Source organism: Bos grunniens, chromosome 6, assembly GCF_055505025.1.
Source record: "Bos grunniens cultivar Pamir isolate PY7600 chromosome 6, Bosgru_T2T1.0, whole genome shotgun sequence".
Taxonomy (NCBI): Eukaryota; Metazoa; Chordata; class Mammalia; order Artiodactyla; family Bovidae; genus Bos; species Bos grunniens.
In genome coordinates, this window is record NC_141170.1 from 59,291,210 (window position 1) to 59,314,357 (window position 23,148).

Sequence of the window (23,148 nt, forward strand, 5' to 3'; positions counted from 1 at the left end):
CAAACCTGTTTGCCTGATCCTGAATTACCACATGGCTTGTTAATGAAGATTGATTTTAAATTTCAAAAGCTGTCATTATGCTCATTCAAAAAATATAGTTTTTGTCTACTTTTAAAGAATAGTTCTTTGCCTCTTTTTTGTCTTTGTCTTTTTTTCCTAAGATAACTCAATGTATAGGCGTGAATGTTAGACATTTTTGTTTTTAGGTTCTATTTTTGTTAGTTATTGCACTATACCAATAAGTAAGAGGAATTTCACCCACTACTGAAAGTTGTGCTGACAACATGAAGGACATGTGTAAAAATGGCTCTCACATGACCTCCTGAATAAAGTTCTGGAAGCTGTTACAGATAAATGCTGATTTATAGAAGAGGCAATTCACTAGTCTTAAAAGCACATAAAACTACAGTTTATGTGGATTGTCAGGGTATATTGAGTCAAAAAAAAGATGACCATTGATGCTTTAATTACATATAGCAGTCTAAACTTTTTTTTGCACAAATACCAGGAATGTATGTAGATTTTTGGCCTTGGATGAATGTTGTTTTTTGTTTGTTTTTTAAGATGCTGTTTACAATATCACAAATGGTTAAGAAAACCAGCTCATGATCTCTTTAAGCTCACCAGAAAGTAGCAATACTTCTTAAACCAATGTTTATTTCAACAGAAAATTTATATTTGACTGGTTTGGTAAATCTGGAATAATATGGCCTGAGCTTTGGGAAGCCAGATTCAAATGAGCTTAGCTCTTCTTCCTTAACAGTTAACTTCCTGTGTTGGAAACACCCACTTGCTTAAATGATAAATGTTGACTCAATGAAGTAAAATTAAGAATTCCATTCACTTTATTACTGACACAGCCTTCATGGAGAGAACTAGCTTGAAACATATGTGCAAAAGTTTTTATTTAAAATATTTATCAGGCCGATAAGATCAAACAAAGCATCATGTCATTCAGCTGAGACTTGACAACAGTTGGCATTGCTTATTAGAAACACTGGTTATGGGTGCAATGAAAGAGAGGCTGGTGTAGGCAGTAGAGGCAACTACTTGCTTCTGCAAGACACTGATTTCATCTCTTGACTGATGGTGACTCAGTCCTAAGAAGCAAGCAATTTCAGCTCACTATGAATCAAAAAGTGCTTAATAACATGGAAATGTACATGTAATATATTGTTAATGCAAAGAAAAACTGGACAAAACTTGAATTTGAATTCAATAAGTCACTTCAGTTGTGTCTGACTCTGTGCAACCCCATAGACGGCAGCCTACCAGGCTCCCCCGTCCCTGGGATTCTCCAGGCAATAACACTGGAGTGGGTTGCCATTTCCTTCTCCAATGCATGAAACTGAAAAGTGAAAGTGAAGTAGCTCAGTCATGTCCGACTCTGTGTGATCCCATAGACAGCAGCCCACCAGGCTCCTCCGTCCGTGGGATTTTCCAGGCAAGAGTACTGGAGTGGGGTGCCATTGTCTGCTCCGAACACATATATACACATATGCAAATATTAGTAGAGTAACCCTCTAGGTGACAGGACATTACTAATTTTTATGTTTTCCTTTTCTGTATTTCTCAAATTTTCTATATTATGAAAAACAACTATATGACCCATATAGAAAAGTATTGGTTTTTTTAATTGCATTGAGAAAGTCCACCTAACTTTTCCCCATAAACCCTGTTACTGCTTCCGTCACAGTATGTTTTGCATAATAACCAGTGATTTTATAGCAGTTGATTTTCAGAGGAGAATCACTGAACCAAAGCTGAACCTTGCAAAGTCATCTTCCTCATTGCTCAGCCTATACAGGGTCACATTTAAATGATTCCAACCAAATGCAAATTCTACTTCCACATAGACTCAAAAATAAGGGATTCTAAAGGCTTTCACATTAAACCTCTTAGAAATCCTATCTTAAATTTCCCTTAAAATAGGAATCAAAGCTGGGAAAGAGCCTAGGCTATTTAGTAACTTTATCTTCTGATGGGAAAGATAAAGGAGTACTCAGAAATAAAAGTGAGGTTTCCGGGAAATTTATTCAGTGTCTGAGCTCAAAAAGAAAGAGGTAGTGGGAAATGCTTGGTGCTTATGAAAGGTAAACATGTTTGTGACAAGGGCAGTCAACGATTACAAGATTTGGTTTCAAACTAAACCTGCTGTTTTCTTATGACTATTATTACCTAAATTATTATAGCTGCATTTTTTAACCATTTTGGAGAAAAGAGAGTATTTTTGTAAATTCTCCTTAATGAGTGCTTTCTGTTTAAATGACACCTAAAATTATACACAAAATTTCAAGATTAGTCCTAAACAAATGTCTATTTCCTTTACTTTTTTTTTTTTTTTTACCACATAAACCTTTAAAAAGGCAAAATTTCTATTAAAATATTTTTTCCAAATAAAAATTTTAAGTTCTCAAAGATTTATCGGAAACAGAATGGTTTTTATAATTCCCAACAAAGCTATTTCTAGGGTATGCTTATTGTTCAAAACATAAAATAAGATTGTTTTGCTCTCTATAATTCTTATCCTTTAAAATAATCTTCAAAATGAAAATAATGAGTTTTTTTAATGCTTTGGAAGAAAAATGCTAAGTTTTCTTATAACTTTGAATCTTTGTCTTTCAGATTCAATTTACAAACTATTTTTATGTACATTACTGTATTTGGTCCTCACAGGATCACTGTAAAATAGCAAAACCAGTATTAATATTATTCTCAGGAATCTCATTTTATAAATGAAAAGACTGAAACTTAAAAAAGATTAAACAATTTGTATAAGACCACGCAGCAAGTCAGTAAGAGAACTCTCTAGATCAATTTACTTCTATATTATTTTCCCTGCCAAAAAGCAAATTACTCTTACTGATTTATTAAAATATAATACAAAATAAACACTGAAGTTATTGTTCAGTCATATCTAACTCTTTGCAACCCCATGGGCTGCAGCATGTCAGGCTTCCCTGTCCTTCACATTGAATAGAGACATGTAAAAAAAATCCAGAAAATCTGTTATAGATTTACTAGTATAAAGAAGAAGATACAAAAATAAAGTATCTATGCAATGAAATTCTAATTTTATATGAAAAAATTATTCATGTCTAAAAGACTGAAAATAATTATATCAAAAATTAATAGTGATTATCTCTGGTGAAATTGGAGAGAATTTTTTCACTTATTTTTCTCTAATTTTTTGTATTCTTCAAATTTTTAGCTATAAGTAAGGATTAACTCTATAATCTGTCAAACAAACATTACCAGCTTTCTTTAATAAAGTGATCTAAACATACTGTTTATTCTCGTCAGTGATTCTCTATGTGGTTTCACTTCAGTTTTTTGATTTGCTAGGAATTTTTAATTAAAAAAAAAGGCATATGTGGTTTTTTTTTTTTTTTTAAAGTAATGTGAAATCACAGTGCCATATTCTGAAGAGTTGGTTCTCTCTTCTAGCCCATGTAGCAATATAGGGCAAGTTTTTGAGATCGTAACCTGAAAAAACAATTCTGCAATTTTCTTCATGTCTGCAGTAAGTCCCAAAGTTTACTGTTAACTTGGATGAGTAGCTTCCCAATAGCCATTTCTTCTTCCTTGGTAGAAGAATCTCCATTTGGTGATAGGCAAAGTGTCCCAAATCAGGGGATGAATCATGATGTCCCGTCTAAGGTAGTGTGAGAGATTCCTCTGGTTTCTGGCTTCCCAACCTCCCTTGCAGCTACGGGTAGCCATGTGACCCAGTTCTGCTCAATGAAATACTCAGGAAAGTTTTTTTGGCTGTTCCAGTAAAAAGTATTCTTTACTGGTTAGAACAGTGAGAGACATCCAAAAAATACCTGTGCTCCTTTCATGCTTTGACTGTTGTCGTATGAGAATTCGATGTTCTGAGGGCTACAGCAGTCATCTCAGGACAAGAGGGAAAGCCCAAAACACTGAAGAGACACAGAGCCAGAACATTGTTGACCCACTTGCTACCTTTTAATTTTTATTATGTGAGATAATTAAATGCATGTATTATCTAAGCCACAGTTTGTTATTCTAATACTTGCAACTGAATGGCTTCTAATGATGTAGTAACATACAAAAATTTTCCAACTGAAGCTATCAACATCTTACAAAGTGTAAAAAAATTAGCCAATACCCAAACTAAATGGCCAACAGTGCAGAATGTCATAGAGAAATGGTTATTCATCATATATGTCTCAATAAATCTGGAAAAGAAAAACAGTGGTTAGGTAGATTATTTTACTGGACTATTACAAAGTTAGTTAAAAATAACATGTGGGAAAGTCATGTGGTTACATGATGTAAGATTATGTGGGGGGAAAAAGAAAAACAGGACTTGGAATTGTATATACGCTATGATTACAATAATGTTTTTAAAGATTGTGAAGAAACAACCCCAAATAACTATCAGGAATTGTCTTGGGGGATAAAATTACCAATAGATTATTTTTATCCATTCCTCTATTTTTTAAATACTGGGCCTCACAGGTTACAATCTTTACATTAAAAAATATAAAATAAACTCACATAGACAGGCATACCTTGGAGATATTATGAGTTTGGTTCCAGACCATCACAATAAAGCAAATATCACAATACAGTCACACACTATGGATTTTCCAGTGGTCATGTATAGATGTGAGGGTTGGACTATAAAGAAAGCTGAGCACCAAAGAATTCATGCTTTTGAACTGTGTTGTTGGAGAAGACTCTTGAGAGTCCCTTAGACTGCAAGGAGATCCAACAAGTCCATCCTTAAGAAGATCAGTCCTGGGTGTTCATTGGAAGGACTGATGTTGAAGCTGAAACTCCAATACTTTGGCCACCTGATGTGAAGAGCTGACTCATTTGAAAAGACCCTGATGCTAGGAAAGATTGAGGGCAGGAGAAGAAGGGGACAACAGAGGATGAGATGGTTGGATGGTATCACCGAGTCAATGGACATGAGTTTGGGTAAACTCCGGGAGTTGGTGATGGACAGGGAGGCCTGGCGTGCTGCGGTCCATGGGGTCGCAAAGAGTCAGACACAACTGAGCGATTGAACTGAACGTGCATATAAATGTTATGTTTATACTATAGTCTATTAAGTGTGCAATAACATTGTCTCTAGAAAACAATGAACATAGCTTAATTTAAAAATACTTTCTGGGACTTCCCTGGCGTTTTAGTGGTTGAAACTCCATGCTTCTACTACAAGGGGCATGGGTTCTATCCTTTGTCAGGGGAACTAAGATCCCACATGCCGTGCAGAGCAGCCAAGAAACAAATTAATAAAATAAAATAAAAATACTTTTTTGCTAAAAAATGCTAACCATCATCTAAACCTTCAGCAAGTCATAGTGGTAACATTACAGATCACTATAATGAATATAATAATGAAAAGTTTGAAATATTGTAAGAATTACCAAAATGTGACTTGGACACATGAAGTAAGCAAATGCTGTTGAAAAATGGCACCAACAGACTAGCTTAATGCAGGGTTTTCACAAACCTTCAATTTATTTTTTAAAAAATACAGTATCTTTGAAGCACAGTAAAATGAAGTGTAATAAAATGAGGTATGGCAGTATATACCCCTGGAAAAATTTATATCAATGTAAGAATATGTTTGACTCCCTATTGGCAAACTTGAACTTTGCAGCTTGACTTTCAAAGCCCTTCCAAACATGGCCCCCGCCTATTCCTCTACCCCCATCCCCCACTACACGTCCAGTTCCAGTCACAGTTAACACTAATTCATGGCTGAAAAGTCTTGCCTTTTGTGCAAGGTAAACATTGCCAGATGTGGCAGAGACTGCTAATTATTCCCTCAAATCCTTTTCTTCAACAGAGAATGATTTTCAACTGAGCACACCACAGCCGAAGATAAAGGCAGTATGTCCTAGCCTTCCTTTCAGCTGGTCATAGTTATATGACTTTGTTCTGGCTACTGAGGTGTGGGCAATCTCCAGGAAATGTCCTTAATAGGAAAGGTGCTCTCTCCTTTGTCCTTTCCCTCTTAGATGCTTAAGTTTGGGCCGCCAACTTGGACCATGGAAGGAAAGCCCTGAGCTGAGCTTGTAGGAACCAGAAGGCTAGGTCCCTGATGAGCCTGTTACTGCCACTCCAGCCCTGGAGTGCCTACCTCTCGGTTTCATTTCTACAGGAGAGACAAATAGAGAATTTGCATATTCCACCATTGTTTTTGAGTTTTCTGTCACATACAACCTATCCTAACTGATATATTAATTTATGATATAAGCTCCTGACAAAAATGGTTCTAGAAGAGGAATGACAACAATATCATTGAATTACTATCCAGAAGACATGAACTGAAAGTTGGAGGTTTGGGGCTGGCATGCAAAGGAAAACAAAAGGCTGAAGAAGCGGGTAGCTGGTGGTAGGATTAGAAATATGGTGAAAAGCCAGGGCCACCAATGACTATTTGGGGGAGAAGATAAGGGTAAAGAGTTGACTAAAGTAATTTTAAGAATAAGATGACTAATAGTAAACATTAAGCCACCTAGTGTCCTCTGCTACAATGTAATTCCTTAATGCCATCGCCAAATTCTCAGTAAAAATCTAGTGTACGCAGTAGCCTGGTGTGAGCAGGGTTTTTTGGAAATCAAGGCAAAGGGTTCAAGGCAGAAAAAAACAACAGCAGAAATGAAAAAAACCAAAAGGCTGTTCATTCAGTGGAAGCTGGAAATTAGAGCTTATAATAAAGCATAAGCTTTCCAAATCCCCAGAAAAACAGGTATAAATGCTATATTTCCCATTCAATATGGAATGATTTTTAGGGTCAATATTTTGCATATACTAGCAAATTTTACGGAGAAGGCAATGGCACCCCACTCCAGTACTTTTGCCTGGAAAATCCCATGGACAGAGGAGCCTGGTAGGCTGCAGTCCATGGGGTCGCTAGAGTCGGACACGACTGAGCGACTTCACTTTCACGCATTGGAGAAGGAAATGGCAACCCACTCCAGTGTTCTTGCCTGGAGAATCCCAGGGACGGGGAAGCCGGGTGGTCTGCCGTCTCTGGGGTCACACAGAGTCAGACACGACTGAAGTGATTTAGCAGTAGCAGCAAATTTTAATGGCATGTTTACATATACTTTGCATATCATTTTTCATTGTACCAGAAACAGTTATGCTAGACATATTGTTTTGCAACATATTTTCTTTTGGTTTGGCTGGGTTTTAACCAATCAATATGCCACAGACATCTTTTCAAATAGATTCACCTCATCCTTTAATAAAAGCATAGTATTCCTTCATATGGAAGTACCATAATTAATTTAACTAGTCCGTGATTTTTGTTGTTGTTGCAAACAGTGCTGTATTTGTGCAAAACATGTAACACTTGAATGCAATTGTACATGAGCAATTAAGTATTCCTGTGGAATAAATGACAGGAAGAGACTTTGCAGGGGTGCTGGACAGATATATTTTTATTGTAGCAGATACTATCAAATTACATTCCAGAGAAGCCCACCAATGATGAATGAGAGCACCTATTTCCTTGTACTCTCACCACATTAGGTATTATAAATCTTTTTAGTTTTCATCAGCTGAAAAGTGGTATCATGCTAATTAGTGAGATTCAACATCTTCTCACGTATTTACCGGTCATTTCTATTTCTTCTCTGAAATGCATGTCTATATCCTCTGCTCATTTTTCTAAAGGAATTATTTATTGTTTTCATACTAATTTAGAAAAACTATTTATATGCTAAAAATGTCAATAACTTGTCCCTGTATATTTTACAAAAGTATCCCTTAGGTCTGTTATTCATCTTTTAGTTTTATTTATGGTGACTTTGGCAGGGCCCAAGTTTTTAATTTCCAAGATTGATTAGACTATTTACCACTCCAAAATGTAAACAGTATCTTCCTATAGTTATGATTTATCATTCTTTCAAAATTACATGACAATAATGTAATAGTTAAGAGTACAATCCTTTGTACCAACCTTCCTGAGTTCAAGGCCTGATTATGCTGTGTAAACTCAGGAAAGTTATTTAATTTCTATGTGCCTTGGTTACCTCCACTGTTACATGGAGATAATACTAGTGTCTATGTCACAGGACTTGATGAACAATGATTTAGTACATACCAGATGCTTGGGACATTCCTTGCAACATATAAAGTTTCAATCAACATTAGCTACTATTATTTTGCTGTGTCTTGATAACAAGAGTTTTCCAAAATGTTTTAATATCTGATATGCCCCATAATATAAATGCTCCAGAACGCATCCAATCCTTATAAATGGTCTTAACCTTTCTGCCACCTGCCTAGATCATAAAATGAAACTCTGCAACTGAAGATAGAAAACTGAAGACTGCAAGTGAGAAAATCAGTGTCACACACAAATCAAATAGAAGTAGCAGCTGCAAAAGCTCAACAAGTCAGAAGCAAATAGAAGAGCCTAAGGTAGGAATTATACATTTTAACTATGAGTCTTGCCCTGACAGGCAGGACTCTTAAACAGCAGCTGCACAAACCAGTCTTACCCCATCTGAGACAAATGTGCCCTTAACCTGCAATGGAACCTTATTTCCTATACATTTAGCTAATATACTGAGCAAGTCTCAGGGATGATCCTGTCTGTAAACCTTTCAAAACCTTTCTTTAGCTTGAGCAACTTTATGTTATTTAGCGAGTTTGATCACTGTCCTTGTTACAATTTGTAGCTAAAGATCAAGCTTGTTCCTTGATTTTACAGTGATAAAGGATGCCCATGTTTGTTAATAATCACGAAAATCTACTAAAAAGGCACATGTTCCCAAGTACCAGGTCCCATTAGTTTTTCTTGTAATGCCTTTATCTCTCCCATATCTGTGATTATCTTTTTTATGCCTAAAGTTGAATTATTTTTTCTTTTTCTTGGTGAGTCTTGCCAGAATTTTCTCTATAACATTTATGTATCTTGAGGAACAGCTTTTGGTTTAACTTACCAACTCTGGCTATATTTTTATTTTCTATTTCATTCATTTCTGATTTTATCTATTTCATTTGTATTGACACTAGCAGGCAACAGAAAAATAAGACTGTTTTTCAATTGTACTCATTTCTGAGTAAACAATTCACTCTTCTGTTACTTTGATTTATTTTGTTCTTTGTTTTCTTTTTTTTTTTTTTTCTTCCTGGGCTAAATGTGAATCCATGTACTGTGGTTCTCCTGATCCTACTAGTCCACCTGATAAATATTTTCTGTAAGGAATCTAAAGTTGCTTAAAGTTAAATGTTTAAACTCTTTTTCAGTTACTCTCACTTCACAATAAAAACATTCAGCTGTGGCAATTTTATTTGAATTTCAAAGGACAGGGTGACCCCAACAGACATCTAGGCTACATGTGATTTATAAAAGTAAAACCTGCTCTCACACACACAAAAAAGACCTGTGTGCGGACTGGAAAAAAAGTAACAGAACCATAAGTAGCCTTGAGGCGAGCCAAGATCCTACACAATACAAATGAGGACTCAGATGACAGATAATGAGATAGTATGTCTGACATTAAAAAGTCAGCTATCTTCACACTAAGTCTGTGCTCTAGTTGAGCAAGAAGTCTTAAGAAGCAACGCAAGGAACAACTATGGGCTTCCCCTCCCTTCCTTCTCTCTGCATGATACCACATCACCTAAAAGTCCACAGTGGACCTAGTAAACCATTTCCTTTCATAAACACCCTAAGTCCATACTGTGCAAATTCTGTTTTCAAAGTTGAGCTTCAGTTGGGCACTGCCCCAGGCCTCCTCCTCCCCTCCTGGAGAAAAATCCTGGAAGACAGAACACTGCCCGTTGGTGACATCTACTCTGACTTCAAAGTTTAGATGCAAACACAAGGAGCTTGAATAATTAAATTCGGTGAAAAAAGGCATGTCACAGTTAAGGGGGCCATTATTATAGTGCCTCTTGTCATATTTTCTCTCCAGTCACCACAGAGTGATCTCATTGCCTTAATCCTGAAGTTAAGGAGCCCAGGGAGAGGTAGGCTATGCCTATCAGAACCCTCACCTTGAGAGGGTTTTATTGTTGAAATTATACACTCTCCACTCCTGGGAGGATAAACAAGATCTAATTGTCCAAAAACAGGACAACATATTATGCTAGGTAATCCATATTACAGAATATGTTTATAACCATTATCATGACTTTTAATAACATTAAAAAAAGATGCATGGTTTCTCATTGTAAAATGCAGGATACAAAAATATATGCAAGGTGTGATTTCAACTATTTAAATATTTAATTTATATACACAACAGAAAGTTGGAAGAAAATCACCAAAATGCTAGCAGCTCTTTGTTTTGAATAGGATTAATGGAGAGTTTTTTTTTAATTATAATTTAAAGTGAGAAACTTGATAAGAACTCTACAAACATAAGTTCATTTGTTTTTGGCTGTGCTAGGGCTTTCTCTCGTTGTGGCGATCAGGGGCCGCTCTTCGTTGTGGTGTGAGGGCTGCTCCTGCCGCGGCTTCCCTTCTCGGGGAGCGCAGGCTCTAGGGCACGCAGGCTTTAGTAGCTGTGGTTCCCAGGTTTTGTTGCTCCTCAGCATGTGGAATCTTCTCAGACCAGGAACTGAACTCTTGTCCCCTGCATTGGCAGGTGAATTCTTAACCACTGGACCAAAAGGGAAGTCCTTTTTATTTTTTTAGTTTCTTTCTCACAAGTTTCATTGCTTTTATAATCATAAATAAATCAAGAACAGTTTATGTGTAAAACTTCAAATCTTTACCTTCCATTTCTTGAAATTAGTTTTGGGAAAAAGAAAAGGACGATGAGGTGAAGGGAGGAGAGGAGAAGTTACAACACAGAGAAAAGGAAATAATGTTGGTTTGCTAATAGGAATGATTTTCAAAGTATTTAACTGGAGTCCAGCCCAGGCACCACGCAGTAAGAACCCAATTTGACAGTAATTAACTGATCCATTCATACTGATGTATTCTCACTGAACATCAGCCTGATTTCAGGCTACTTTACAAAGCAAGGTGTTATTGGGAATATTCTGACCATCACGTTGAGTCTTTGTATACATTTTCTCCTTGAACAGAGCACATTTAGCTCCAGCTCCATCTGCAAAACCCCGCTTAGGTGTTCCATCTTCCATGAACCCTTTCCAGGTTGTCCCAAAGTAAATTTATGTTTCTCTATAGCCTTTCCCCATAGTATTTATCATAATAGTGGTGGCCTGTAGTATAGCAATTATGTGTCCTACTCTCTTTTCTCCTATTCCATATCCCCACAGTGCCTAACATGGTAGAGATCATCACACTGAGTCCTCATCCAGCTATTTTCTAAGCAAGGACCCTTTGTTGTCATAGGGTACCTTCCAAAGAGGTCCCAGAGTTACGGCAGCCAACTTCATCTTGCAATTTGGGGTTGTGGAGTTGTTCACATCCAGGATCTGAGCAATCTACTGAGGTGGGATAACAGACAGGTTTGCTAAACTGCCCTCTCCTCTGAAATGAAAGGCTCATGGGAAAGTTGGCCTGATTGCAAGGGATGCCCTCTACTGATGGTGAGAGCAGAATTAGATATATGTAGCAACTGGGGTGGGGAGTGGGGAAGAAAACAGACAACATCAGGGAAGTGTCAACTGTACCTACTCCCAGAGATACGTATAGGGAGAACTTGGTGGTGCTTCTGCAAAAAGACAAAAAAGTTCTTAGCTTTGAAATACCATAGATTCAACATAATCATTTTTCATTTTGTCATCAAACATCAATACACACTATGTGCTGGATGTTGGGAGATTATAATATATATTGTTGAGAAGGTTGTGTTGAAATAGTCACTCTCACAGACTTAAACAAACATAGCTGAACTGAATTGATCTAAACTCAATAGTTTGCTAGGGCTGCCATAACAAAGGACCATAGACTGAGTGACTTAAACAACAGAAGTTTATCCTCTCAAGGTCTAGAGGCCAGAAGTCCAAAATCTAGGTGTCAGCAGCGTTGATTTCTTCTGAGGCTGCAAGGGAAGGGTCTGCTCCAGGCCCCTCTCCTCTTGGTTACAGAGAGCCCTCTCCTCCCTCTGTTTCTTTACCTTATATTCCCTCTCTGCAAATCTCTGTGTCCAACCTCCTCTCCAAAGGATCCCATTTTAACTCAGTTACCTCTGTAAAAACACCACCTCCAAACACAATCACGCTGTGAGATACTGGGGCTTAGAACTTAAACGTATGAATCTTGGGAGAATACTATTCAACCTGTAATACCCAGCCACATCTTAGGCGACAATCCAGAGGTAAACCGAAATGCCATCCGATAGCCTTAAACTGCCTCTCTGGCCGTGTTGCATGGGGACTAGCACCCAGACTAGAGGCAAAGGTGGCAGAGACCCCAATCACAGCAGCAGTAGGTAAAGTACAAGATGCACTCTCATCTTGCCAAAGGGCTAGCAGCCTTCTCATGCAGCTTAAATTCTATTTTCCTGGCTCTTTTCCCTGGCAGCAGGGAAAGGCCCACAGCAATCAAGGACAGTGATAGCATGCTCTGGCACTTCATTTTGGAGGGCTTTGCCAGGGTCAGAAGACAGACTGAGAAAAGTGGAAGCCCTGTCCTTTATGTATGCAACTCAGCAAGACAGGCCAACACATCCAGATGCCTCTGCCAAACCCCAGCGTAAATGAGAAAATCATTAAACTGTACATCACTAAGTAAAATACGCCAATCTGAGTTCACTGAAATAGGAAAGCTGAATTCTCAAACAAGTTCCAAAAAACAATTAAATCTCTCAATTGTCAACATGGAAAATATGTATTTCATATTATTTGTGTGGAGTCCTATCCCAAGGCCACAGGTGCTAGGGCCTCGAACCAAGGCCACAGACCAGAACCAAGGTCACCTCCAAAGCTGACTAAGCCCCGTTTGTAACCTTGCCAAAAGTCCCCTTGATCCTTACCAGCCAGCTTTCTGACCCCATATTAGGCAAAACGCCCACCCCGTACTCACATTACAGTGCCCTAACCAACCTTCCAGGAGGAGTTTTGTCTTGAGGCTATAAAAATTGGCCAGGAAAAGTGTCTGCTCTGCCTGGTCTGTCAGTAGGTCAGACCCCTGCATTTGCAGCGCCTTCATTATCTCTGCTCCTTGCTCTTAATATAAACTTACTCCCTTCTGAAATGCTCTGTGTCTGGAATTCTTTTCCAACCCAGGCCCAGACTGCCATGACAACCTGTTTCTTAGTTTCAATGCCTTTCTAAATACCAAAAAGGAACCAAAGTAGGAAAGACATCATTGAACAAAAGGAGGATATCTGAAATACAGTTGAACTGTGTTAAATGACCCATGACATATTAACTCAATCATTTAAGTTAATGCATAACTCAATATAGCTATTGAACAGGAAATTGGTAGCATCTGGCCAAAAAGATACAGCTGAAAATATATAGGGAGTCAACAATTTCCAATCAGAGCATAAAAAATAAATGAGGTCTGCTAAGCTCCTTATTAGAAGTCTCAGTTCAGTTGCTTAGTAGTGTCCAACTCTGCAACCCCGTGGACTGCAGTACACCAGGCTTCCCTGTCCATCACCAACTCCCGGAGCCGACTCAAACTCATGTCCATTGCATTGGTGATGCCATCCAACCATCTTATCCTCTATCATCCCCTTCTCCTCCTGCCTTCAATCTTTCCCAGCATCAGGGTCTTTTCCAATGAGTCGGTTCTTTGCATCAGGTGGCCAAAGTATTGGAGTTTTAGCTTCAGCATCAGTCCTTCCAATGAATATTCAGGACTACATAGTTTATGTATGTTGGGATGGTATATTTAAGTGTGTTCAATGAGTAAGATTAGAGTGAAGACTCCAAGTAATCTAGTTGCTAAAATGTGGTGTAAAAAAGTTACAGGGGTTCCCTTTAAACCTCAAACCCATCTGATTAGTGTTCTGAACCTCCTCAAAAGTAGGAAACAAAGGAAAAATACATAAAGCATTATTTACCAGCATGCTCTTGATGAAACCAGGTAGGATTCATGGGCTAAATTCTGACCCCTAGTGGTAAAGTTTTAATAAGGTCTTCAAATATATCATACTCGATTCTGAATTACTGCTACCATTGTGGAGAGAAACCATCTTCAAAGGATTAAGAGGAAGATTGTCACCCACCATCTCGGGCACTGGCCTTTTTGACTCTAGGTCGTTCAGTATGTTAGCAAACTCCTTGGCTGACTTATATTTCAACACTGATTTCAGCCTCGTGCAAACAAGCATTACCCAAGAACTCCAGACAAAGCAACAGTCCTTCGGTTTATTTTCAGACTCTTTTCCTCTCCCCAACCACTTCAGAGTACTAGTGATTAGTAGAAAACCCAAAAACAAGCACACAGAGGAAGGAAAGAAAGATGTGGATATTCAATAACCATGTAAGTGCTGATAAGTGCAGACATAACACTAAATGAAGTGTTTCCAAGAATAGAAAGCAATAATGATACTCCAAGGGGATGATAACATTTAGACATCAGAAAGTAATTCTTCCACTATCATTTATAACCAATTAAACCTAAACTTTTTGAAACCATAAAGTGGATGTAACTATTAAAATATTGGCCCCATAGGTCAAAAATTATATTGACACAATAGTCTTAATAATAGAGCAAATATAAAATTTGAAAAGAAACTTCTTTTTCAAGAAAACCCAAACTATATTCCCTTCATAGGCAATAAAATGGCAAATCCCTCCATCTTAATTATGAGTTCCATAGAACCAGTGCTGCTTGAGAAGCTCATGGCATCTTGTCTATATCACAGTTCCTTCCACTGTTCTAAATTTTCTCTTCAGAACCTACATATTCATCCAACATTGCCACATCCACTCTACAAACTTTTACCTCTACTACCTGAACTTTCTTATATTTGTACATATGTAGGTAGATATGAGTATATTTGGCCACATAGCACAGCACGTAGGACCTCAGTTTCCTGACCAGGGATATAACCTTTGCCCCCTTGCATTGGAAGCATGGACCACTGGACAACCAGGGAAACTGCATCAGTGTACTTTTTCTCTTTGTTTACTGCTCCCCTCCACCCCACCCAGCAACCAAAGTTAACTACCTACTGTTTATCTTTACATAGCCTTCTTCCTGTTCATATAATCATAAGTACACACACATATCCAAGTTGCCATTAACTGTTTTACAAAAATAGAATTATATACCCTTTTCTGATTTTACTATTTGTTCGCTTAACAATACATCATGGGATGCCCTAACTGGTAAGGATCTGTGGAATATTTTATTTTCCAAAAATAGTCACAATGGTATGTCCTGTTCCTCATGCTCTTCCATGACCTTACAGCTGTCCCATAAAAATGTGGAGTCTATTTCCCCTTCTCTTGAACCAGCTGTGCCTGTGAGCATCTTGACAAATGTGGCAGAAGTTGATACAGTGTGACTTTTAAGACTAAGTTAGAAAAAATGACACATCTTCCACCTATTTTCTCTCTTCTTTTTCTTCCTTTCCCTGTCTCCCTGTCTCTCTCTCTCAACCAGTACCATTTTGTGAGGGGCCCAGGCTACCCTGGGAGGCCATGTGTAGAAGTTCTCACAGACAGTTCTAGCTGAAGTCTCAGCCAACAGCCAGATATGTGAGTGAATGAGCCTTCAGAAAACTCCAGATCTCTTCCATCAAGTCATCCTTAGCTATCGCATCTTCTGAATGAGACCTCGGACACCACAAAAAACAAACCACCTCCATTGTGTTTATAGGCTCTGCTGTACCTTGTCCGAATTCCACCGAATTCACGAGCATGATAAAATTGTTGTTTTGCATCAGTAAGTTTCAGGGAATCGTGTTACACAGCAGTGGACAACCAGGAAAGGATTCCCTCATCCTTGTATGGCTCTGTAATGTTTCTATAGGGTGGCTGCAACAGTTCCTTGAAGCAGTGCCTTCTCAAGGACACTTTGTTTCCAGTTTTGGTCACTACCTCTGTGTTAGTTGCTCAGTCCTGGCAGACTCTGACCCCATGAATTTCAGCTCACCAGGCTCCTCTGTCCATGGAATTCTCCAGGCAAGAATACTGGAGTGGGTCGTCATTCCCTTCTCCAGGAGATCTTCCCAACCCAGAGATCAAACTCAGGTCTCCTGCATTTCAGGGGGATTCTTTACCATGTGAGCCATCAGGAAGCTAAACTTTGGTCACTATGAACATTACTAAGTAAATATCTTTGAATATATAATATTTCTTGAGATTTAAGTTTTATTCCCGTAAGAATTATAGAGTAGAATTGCTAGGTTAAATGTGTATTTTAGTTTTTACTATTTTTTTTTTTTCTTTTTTACCCTCTGGTTCATTAGGGGTTAATTTTGGGAGGGGTGCTTTTGATTTATCTTTTCTACTATTTTCTACATTTCACGAAATTAAGTCTTTATTTTTATTAATTCCTCTTTTACTGTTTTTAGTTCTAATTTTTAAGGATAAATATTGAGTTCTTATATTTCTAATCTTTGCATACAGATTTCATTGGGTCTTGTCGGTTTGGTTTTGTTGGGGTTTCCTTTCTCACTCTAGAGTTCACAGTTTCAATTTTAGTTTCTAGTTCTATGCAAAGATTATTTAGAAGGGTGGGTGCAAGCATGCTAAATCACTTCAGTATTGTTTGACTCTGTGACCCCAAGGACTGTAGCCTGCCAGGTGCCGGAGTCCAGCTCCAGCAGCCAGGAATTCAACCTGAAGGGATGGGTGGTGTCAGCGAGAAACTGAGGCAGCCTCTCATTTTTCTTGGACTGCCTGTTTATCTCAAGCTTTTGATTCTCTTTTATACTTTTACAAAAGCATTAGGTCAGAGGTTTGATATTTTTAGTTCCCATTGACCCAGATTTATTTTTCTCAAAAAATCATTGTTGCCCCTCAAAAGGAGTTCCTTCCTCAGCGATTCTCTTTATCTACTTTTTCTCATGTGTCCTTATGAATACACTGTAACTCATGCTAATGTCTGGGCTGCATACCACATTCCTCAGTTTATTTCTTATCTTTCTAAGTCCTGTTTGTCCCTAGTATCCTAAGCTCACTATTTCTTAGAAAGGGCTTCTACCTAATATCTCTAAAGTCCCTAATTTCTATAAGCTATAGTAGAATAGACAAAAACAACAGAATGGGAAAGACTAGGGATCTCTTCAAGAAAATCAGAGATACCAAAGGAACATTTCATGCAAAGATGGGCTCGATAAAGGACAGAAATGGTATGGACCTAACAGAAGCAGAAGATATTAAGAAGAGATGGCAAGAATACACAGAAGAACTGTACAAAAAAGATCTTCACGACCCAGATAATCACGATGGTGTGATCACTGACCTAGAGCCAGACATCCTGGAATGTGAAGTCAAGTGGGCCTTAGAAAGCATCACTAACGAACAAAGCTAGTGGAGGTGATGGAATTCCAGTTGAGCTATTCCAAATCCTGAAAGATGATGCTGTGAAAGTGCTGCATTCAATATGCCAGCAAATTTGGAAAACTCAGCAGTGGCCACAGGACTGGAAAAGGTCAGTTTTCATTCCAATCCCCAAAAAAGGCAAGGCCAAAGAATGCTCAAACTACCACACAATTGCACTCATCTCACACGCTAGTAAAGTAATGCTCAAAATTCTCCAAGCCAGGCTTCAGCAATATGTGAACCATGAACTTCCAGGTGTTCAAGTTGGTTTTAGAAAAGGCAGAGGAACCAGAGATCAAATTGCCAACATCCGCTGGATCATGGAAAAAGCAAGAGAGTTCCAGAAAAGCATCTATTTCTGCTTTATTGACTATGCCAAAGCCTTTAACTGTGTGGATCACAATACACAGTGGAAAATTCTTCATGAGATGGGAATACCAGACCACCTGATGTGCCTCTTGAGAAATTTGTATGCAGGTCAGGAAGCAACAGTTAGAACTGGACATGGAACAACAGACTGGTTCCAAATAGGAAAAGGAGTACGTCAAGGCTGTATACTGTCACCCTGTTTATTTAACTTATATGCAGAGTACATCATGAGAGACGCTGGACTGGAAGAAACACAAGCTGGAATCAAGATTGCCGGAAGAAATAGCAATAACTTCAGATATGCAGATGACACCACCCTTATGGCAGAAAGTGAAGAGGAACTCAAAAGCCTCTTGATGAAAGTGAAAGTGAAGAGTGAAAAAGTTGGGTTAAAGCTCAACATTCAGAAAACGAAGATCATGGCATCCGGTCCCACCACTTCATGGGAAATAGATGGGGAAACAGTGGAAACAGTGTCAGACTTTATTTTTCTGGGCTCCAAAATCACTGCAGATGGTGACTGCAGCCATGAAATTAAAAGACGCTTACTCCTTGGAAGGAAAGTTATGACCAACCTAGATAGCATATTCAAAAGCAGAGACATTACTTTGCCAACAAAGGTTCATCTAGTCAAGGCTGTGGTTTTTCCTGTGGTCATGTATGGGTGTGAGAGTTGAACTGTGAAGAAGGCTGAGTGCTGAAGAATTGATGCTTTTGAACTGTGGCGTTGGAGAAGACTCTTGAGAGTCCCTTGGACTGCAAGGAGATCCAACCAGTCCATTCTGAAGGAGATCAGCCCTGGGATTTCTTTGGAAGGACTGATGCTAAAGCTGAAACTCCAGTACTTTGGCCACCTCATGCGAAGAGTTGACTCATTGGAAAAGACTCTGATGCTGGGAGGGATTGGGGGCAAGAGGAGAAGGGGACGACAGAGGATGAGATGGCTGGATGGCATCACTGACTCGATGGACGTGAGTCTCAGTGAACTCCGGGAATTGGTGATGGACAGGGAGGCCTGGCGTGCTGCGATTCATGGGGTCGCAGAGTCGGACACGACTGAGCGACTGATCTGACAGTAGAATATGCTAACATTACAGCAATCCTTAAACCTTTAGCTTCTATTTTAATTATTCCTAAGCCCTAAATTCAGCAAACTCCTTTGCCATAAACTTTTCTCACAAATGGGCTTCAGATAGCAATCCCTCCCATGGCCTCAAGCTGCAGCCTGTGTGCTCACCCTGGAACACTTTTTTGTAAAAGTCCTTGAACTAATGTCAGTGATTAACTTTATGAATTATTCTTTGAGTACAGCTGCAGAAGGCTTTATGCCTTCTCATGCTCCTCTCAAAAACAATAAGCACCTTAATATTCTCTTCAGTCAACTCAGCCGAGGAAAGGGAAAAACAAGTCAGAATCACAAAGCCTAACTCCTTCATTCTGGGTCCATGCCTACGGAACAAAGGGAGGGGATTTACGGCCATGCCTCTATTTTGTCAGTAATGCCTAATGCGGCTCCCGACAGCCAGGTTCCTCTGTCCATGAGATTTTCCAGGCAAGAATACTGGAGTGGGTTGCCATGCCCTCCTCCAGGGGATCTTCCTAAACCAGGGATCAAATCCACATCTCTTATGTCTCCTGTGCTGGCAGGCAGGTTTTTTACCAGTAGCATCACCTGGGAAACCCATTTAGGAGGGTAGTCTTTTTTTGGGTGGACTGTTTTCCATTTTAATATTTTTTATTGAGGTATAGTTGACATTCACTATTACATTAGTTTCAAGGATACATCACAATGATTTGACCTGTATCTTGTGAAATGATTACAGGATGGTAATCTTACCATCCTGTAATGGTAATTTGTAATGTAATTTCAAATAATTACGTTATCTTTTAAATTTTTAATTAATTTACTTCTAGGACTTTCCTGGTGATCCAGTGGTTAAGAATTCACTTGCCAGTGCAGGAGACATGAGTTCAACCCCTGGTCTGGAAAGATTCCACATACCTGGAAGCAGCTAAGCCTGCATGGCACAACTGCTGAGCCTGCTTGTCCTGGTGCTGGTGCACTGCAACAAGAGAAACCACCACAAGAGAAGCCAGGGCAGTGCAACTAGAGAGTAGGCCGGCTTGCTGAAACCAGAGAAAGCCTGCAGGCAGCAACGAAGACCCAGTGCAGCCAAAACTAAATAAACAAATAATTTACTTCTAATTTCATCAGATAATGTGACCTGTAAAAATCTCTACTTTTAAATTTTCTTATTGGTTTTGTGTGTGTGTGTGGCAGTTTATGGTCAGGTTTTGTATATGGTCAATGGCCATTTAGAAATTACATGTGTTCTCTGAAGAATGCAAGATTTATACATATTTAATAATGCACATATGTTGACTATATTAGTTTTTGTATGGTCTTATTTTTTTGTCTACTAGATTTGTCTAGTTCTGAAAAATGTATAATAAAAATCTACCCTAATTTCATTTTTATGAAGTTGTCCTATTCTCTATGTGGAGGGAAAGAAAGGAAAAGCAAAGAAAGAAGGAGGGTAACAGATGAGGCCTAGCACTGGCAAAGATATCAAGGAGAGTTTTGGTGAAAGAGGGAGAATAAGAAATATAGGGCAGAGGCTTTGGGGTATCTATGGGATATGAGAGAAGGGGAGACAGAAAGAAATTCTGTAGTAATGTATAGGGAACAGGTGACCGAAACCGCCCGCCCTGGCCAGACACAATGGTAAGCACTTACATAAGTTATCTTACAACAGGGGGTCCTGGTAAGGAATGCAGAACAAGCTACCACCAACCAAAAGAATTTGGGAAAGGTCAAGAAGAGTGAGGAGATGCCAGTCCATCTATCCTACCAACCTCCCAGAACCCTTCTCGCTGGAATCCATCTTGGCAGAACAATGCATGAGTTACCAGGAAGGACCCTGAGTCAGAAATGATTGGCCAGAGACAACCTGGAAAGTAATCCCATCACCATAAAACCCGAGACCATGAGCCATGTGGCAGAGTAGTTCTCCTGGGTCCCTTTAGCTTCCTATTCTCTGCCCAGGCACCCTTTCCCAATAAAGTCTCTTGCTTTGTCAGCACATGTGTCTCCTTGGACAGTTCATTTCCAAGTGTTAGACAAGAGTCCACTTTTAGGCCCTGGAAGGGATGCCCCTTCTGTAACAGGAATGCAGACTTAAAGAGGTGCTCATACAAGTTACATAACACATTATATAAAATACTAGTGATGCTCTTGTAAGTTCTTTGAATAATACAAATAAAAATTAGAATTACTTTTACTATCTTCTCAACATGATACCCTCTTGAAACGGAGAACCCTATGGTGCTTGCCCCTCCATGTCTTCTGCCTGCCTTTGTCTGTGTTAAACTTTAGTCAAAGAATAAGATCAGAGAAATGAGAAAGGGGAAACAAAAACAGTCCAAGGAGACTAAATAATAATAATGTAGCCATTAAGCACAGTCAAGGACCTTTAGTTCTTTCTCAAGGGCTATAGATAATATTCTGAGCCATATCCTGTGGTCTTGTAGATACTAACACACCAAGTGGAGAACTTAATTAACTACATGAGGATCAGACTATACCCAGGACATGAGCTGCCACAATTCCGAGAAATGGCCACAAGGAAATGGGAACAAATGGACCCTGGAACCGATGATTAACTGTACCTAAAACAACCAAGATGATGCTGGTCAGACCACTGATGACCAATTTGAAAATGACCACTAGAGCTGACTGCTGTTTCTACACATAGCCCCACATGCCACCCCAACTCTGTCAGGGGAGGGGGAGTCGGCCTTTGGACAGATGTCTGCTACCCTCCCCTCTCCAATTGCTAGCATCTGAAACAAAGCAAACTTTCTTTTCCACAAACTTGACCTGTTTATTGGCTTTTGAATGGCAAGTAGCCGGACCCTACATAACACATTCCTTCGGTAACACTCTGAGGCTGAGTCATTAAAGTCCCAGGTTCTATTCTGTTCACTCTATGTGTGAGTTTCCATTTGTGTGTGTGTGTGTGTGTGTGTGTGTGCACGCGCGAGCGCGCATGTTTGTGTGTGTATACAGAAAAAGAGGTATAGTATATAAGTGGATTTATCTTGTTTTTCAGTTGCTAAGTTGTGTTTAACTCTGCGACCCTGTGGACTGCAGCACACAATATAAGTGAATCTATATACATCCTTTTCAAAAAACAAAATTCTGTAAAGCAATTATCTTTCAATTAAAAATTTAAAAATTTTTAAAAAACACAAATGGGATCATACTGTAAATACCCTTTTGCACCCTGCTTCTTTTCCCCTTAAACATACAGATGTATTTATTTATATCCTGCCTGTTTTCTGAAAATATCTGAGTTAGTTCACAGTGAAATCACAGGCACATGACGGAAAACTGTTAACACTACTCCAAGGACGAGAACAAGAAATACAGGGCTAAGGGAGACAGTATATTCAGAAAGTCTAGAATGAACTCATTTCATGAGTGTAATAAAAAATTCAGTTCAGTTCAGTTGTTCAGTCGTGTCCGACTCTGCGACCCCATGAATCGCAGCACGCCAGGCCTCCCTGTCCATCACTAATTCCCAGAGTTCACTCAGACTCACGTCCATCGAGTCAGTGATGCCATCCAGCCATCTCATCCTCTGTCGTCCCCATCTCCTCCTGCCCCCAATCCCTCCCAGCATCAGAGTCTTTTCCAATAGTCAACTCTTCGCATGAGGTGGCCAAAGTACTGGAGTTTCAGCTTTAGCATCATTCCTTCCAAAGAAATCCCAGGGCTGATCTCCTTCAGAATGGACTGGTTGGATCTCCTTGCAGTCCAAGGGATTCTCAAGAGTCTTCTCCAACACCACAGTTCAAAAGCATCAATTCTTCTGTGCTCAGCCTTCTTCACAGTCCAATTCTCACACCCATACATGACCACTGGAAAAACCATAGCCTTGACTAGATGAACCTTTGTTGGCAAAGTAATGTCTCTGCTTTTGAATATGCTATCTAGGTTGGTCATAACTTTTCTTCCAAGGAAATAATGTGCTTTAACAACAGATTCTTAAGTAACCAAATGCCAGACATTATTTTTAAAGGGGAGAAATTAATTTTACTTAAGACAGAACAATGAAAAGAAAAAGTTAGCCCAGACCTTCAAAAGACAGTACTTTTTACCATACATCTCCACCTGCTCCAGAGTCTGAGCAGAGATTCGAGAGACTACTATTAATTCTCAATTGTTTATACAAACAGGGAAGCTGAGAGAATCCAAAATAGCGAGTGATTTTTAAAGTATATTTCATTGGTTTTCATATATTCAGTGGATAAATGACAAGAAAGAGTGGCTTCAAACACAACCATGAAATCCTACTGCAAAGAACTATTTCAGAAAGACCCTCCCCACAAAAAAAAAGAAAGAAAAGA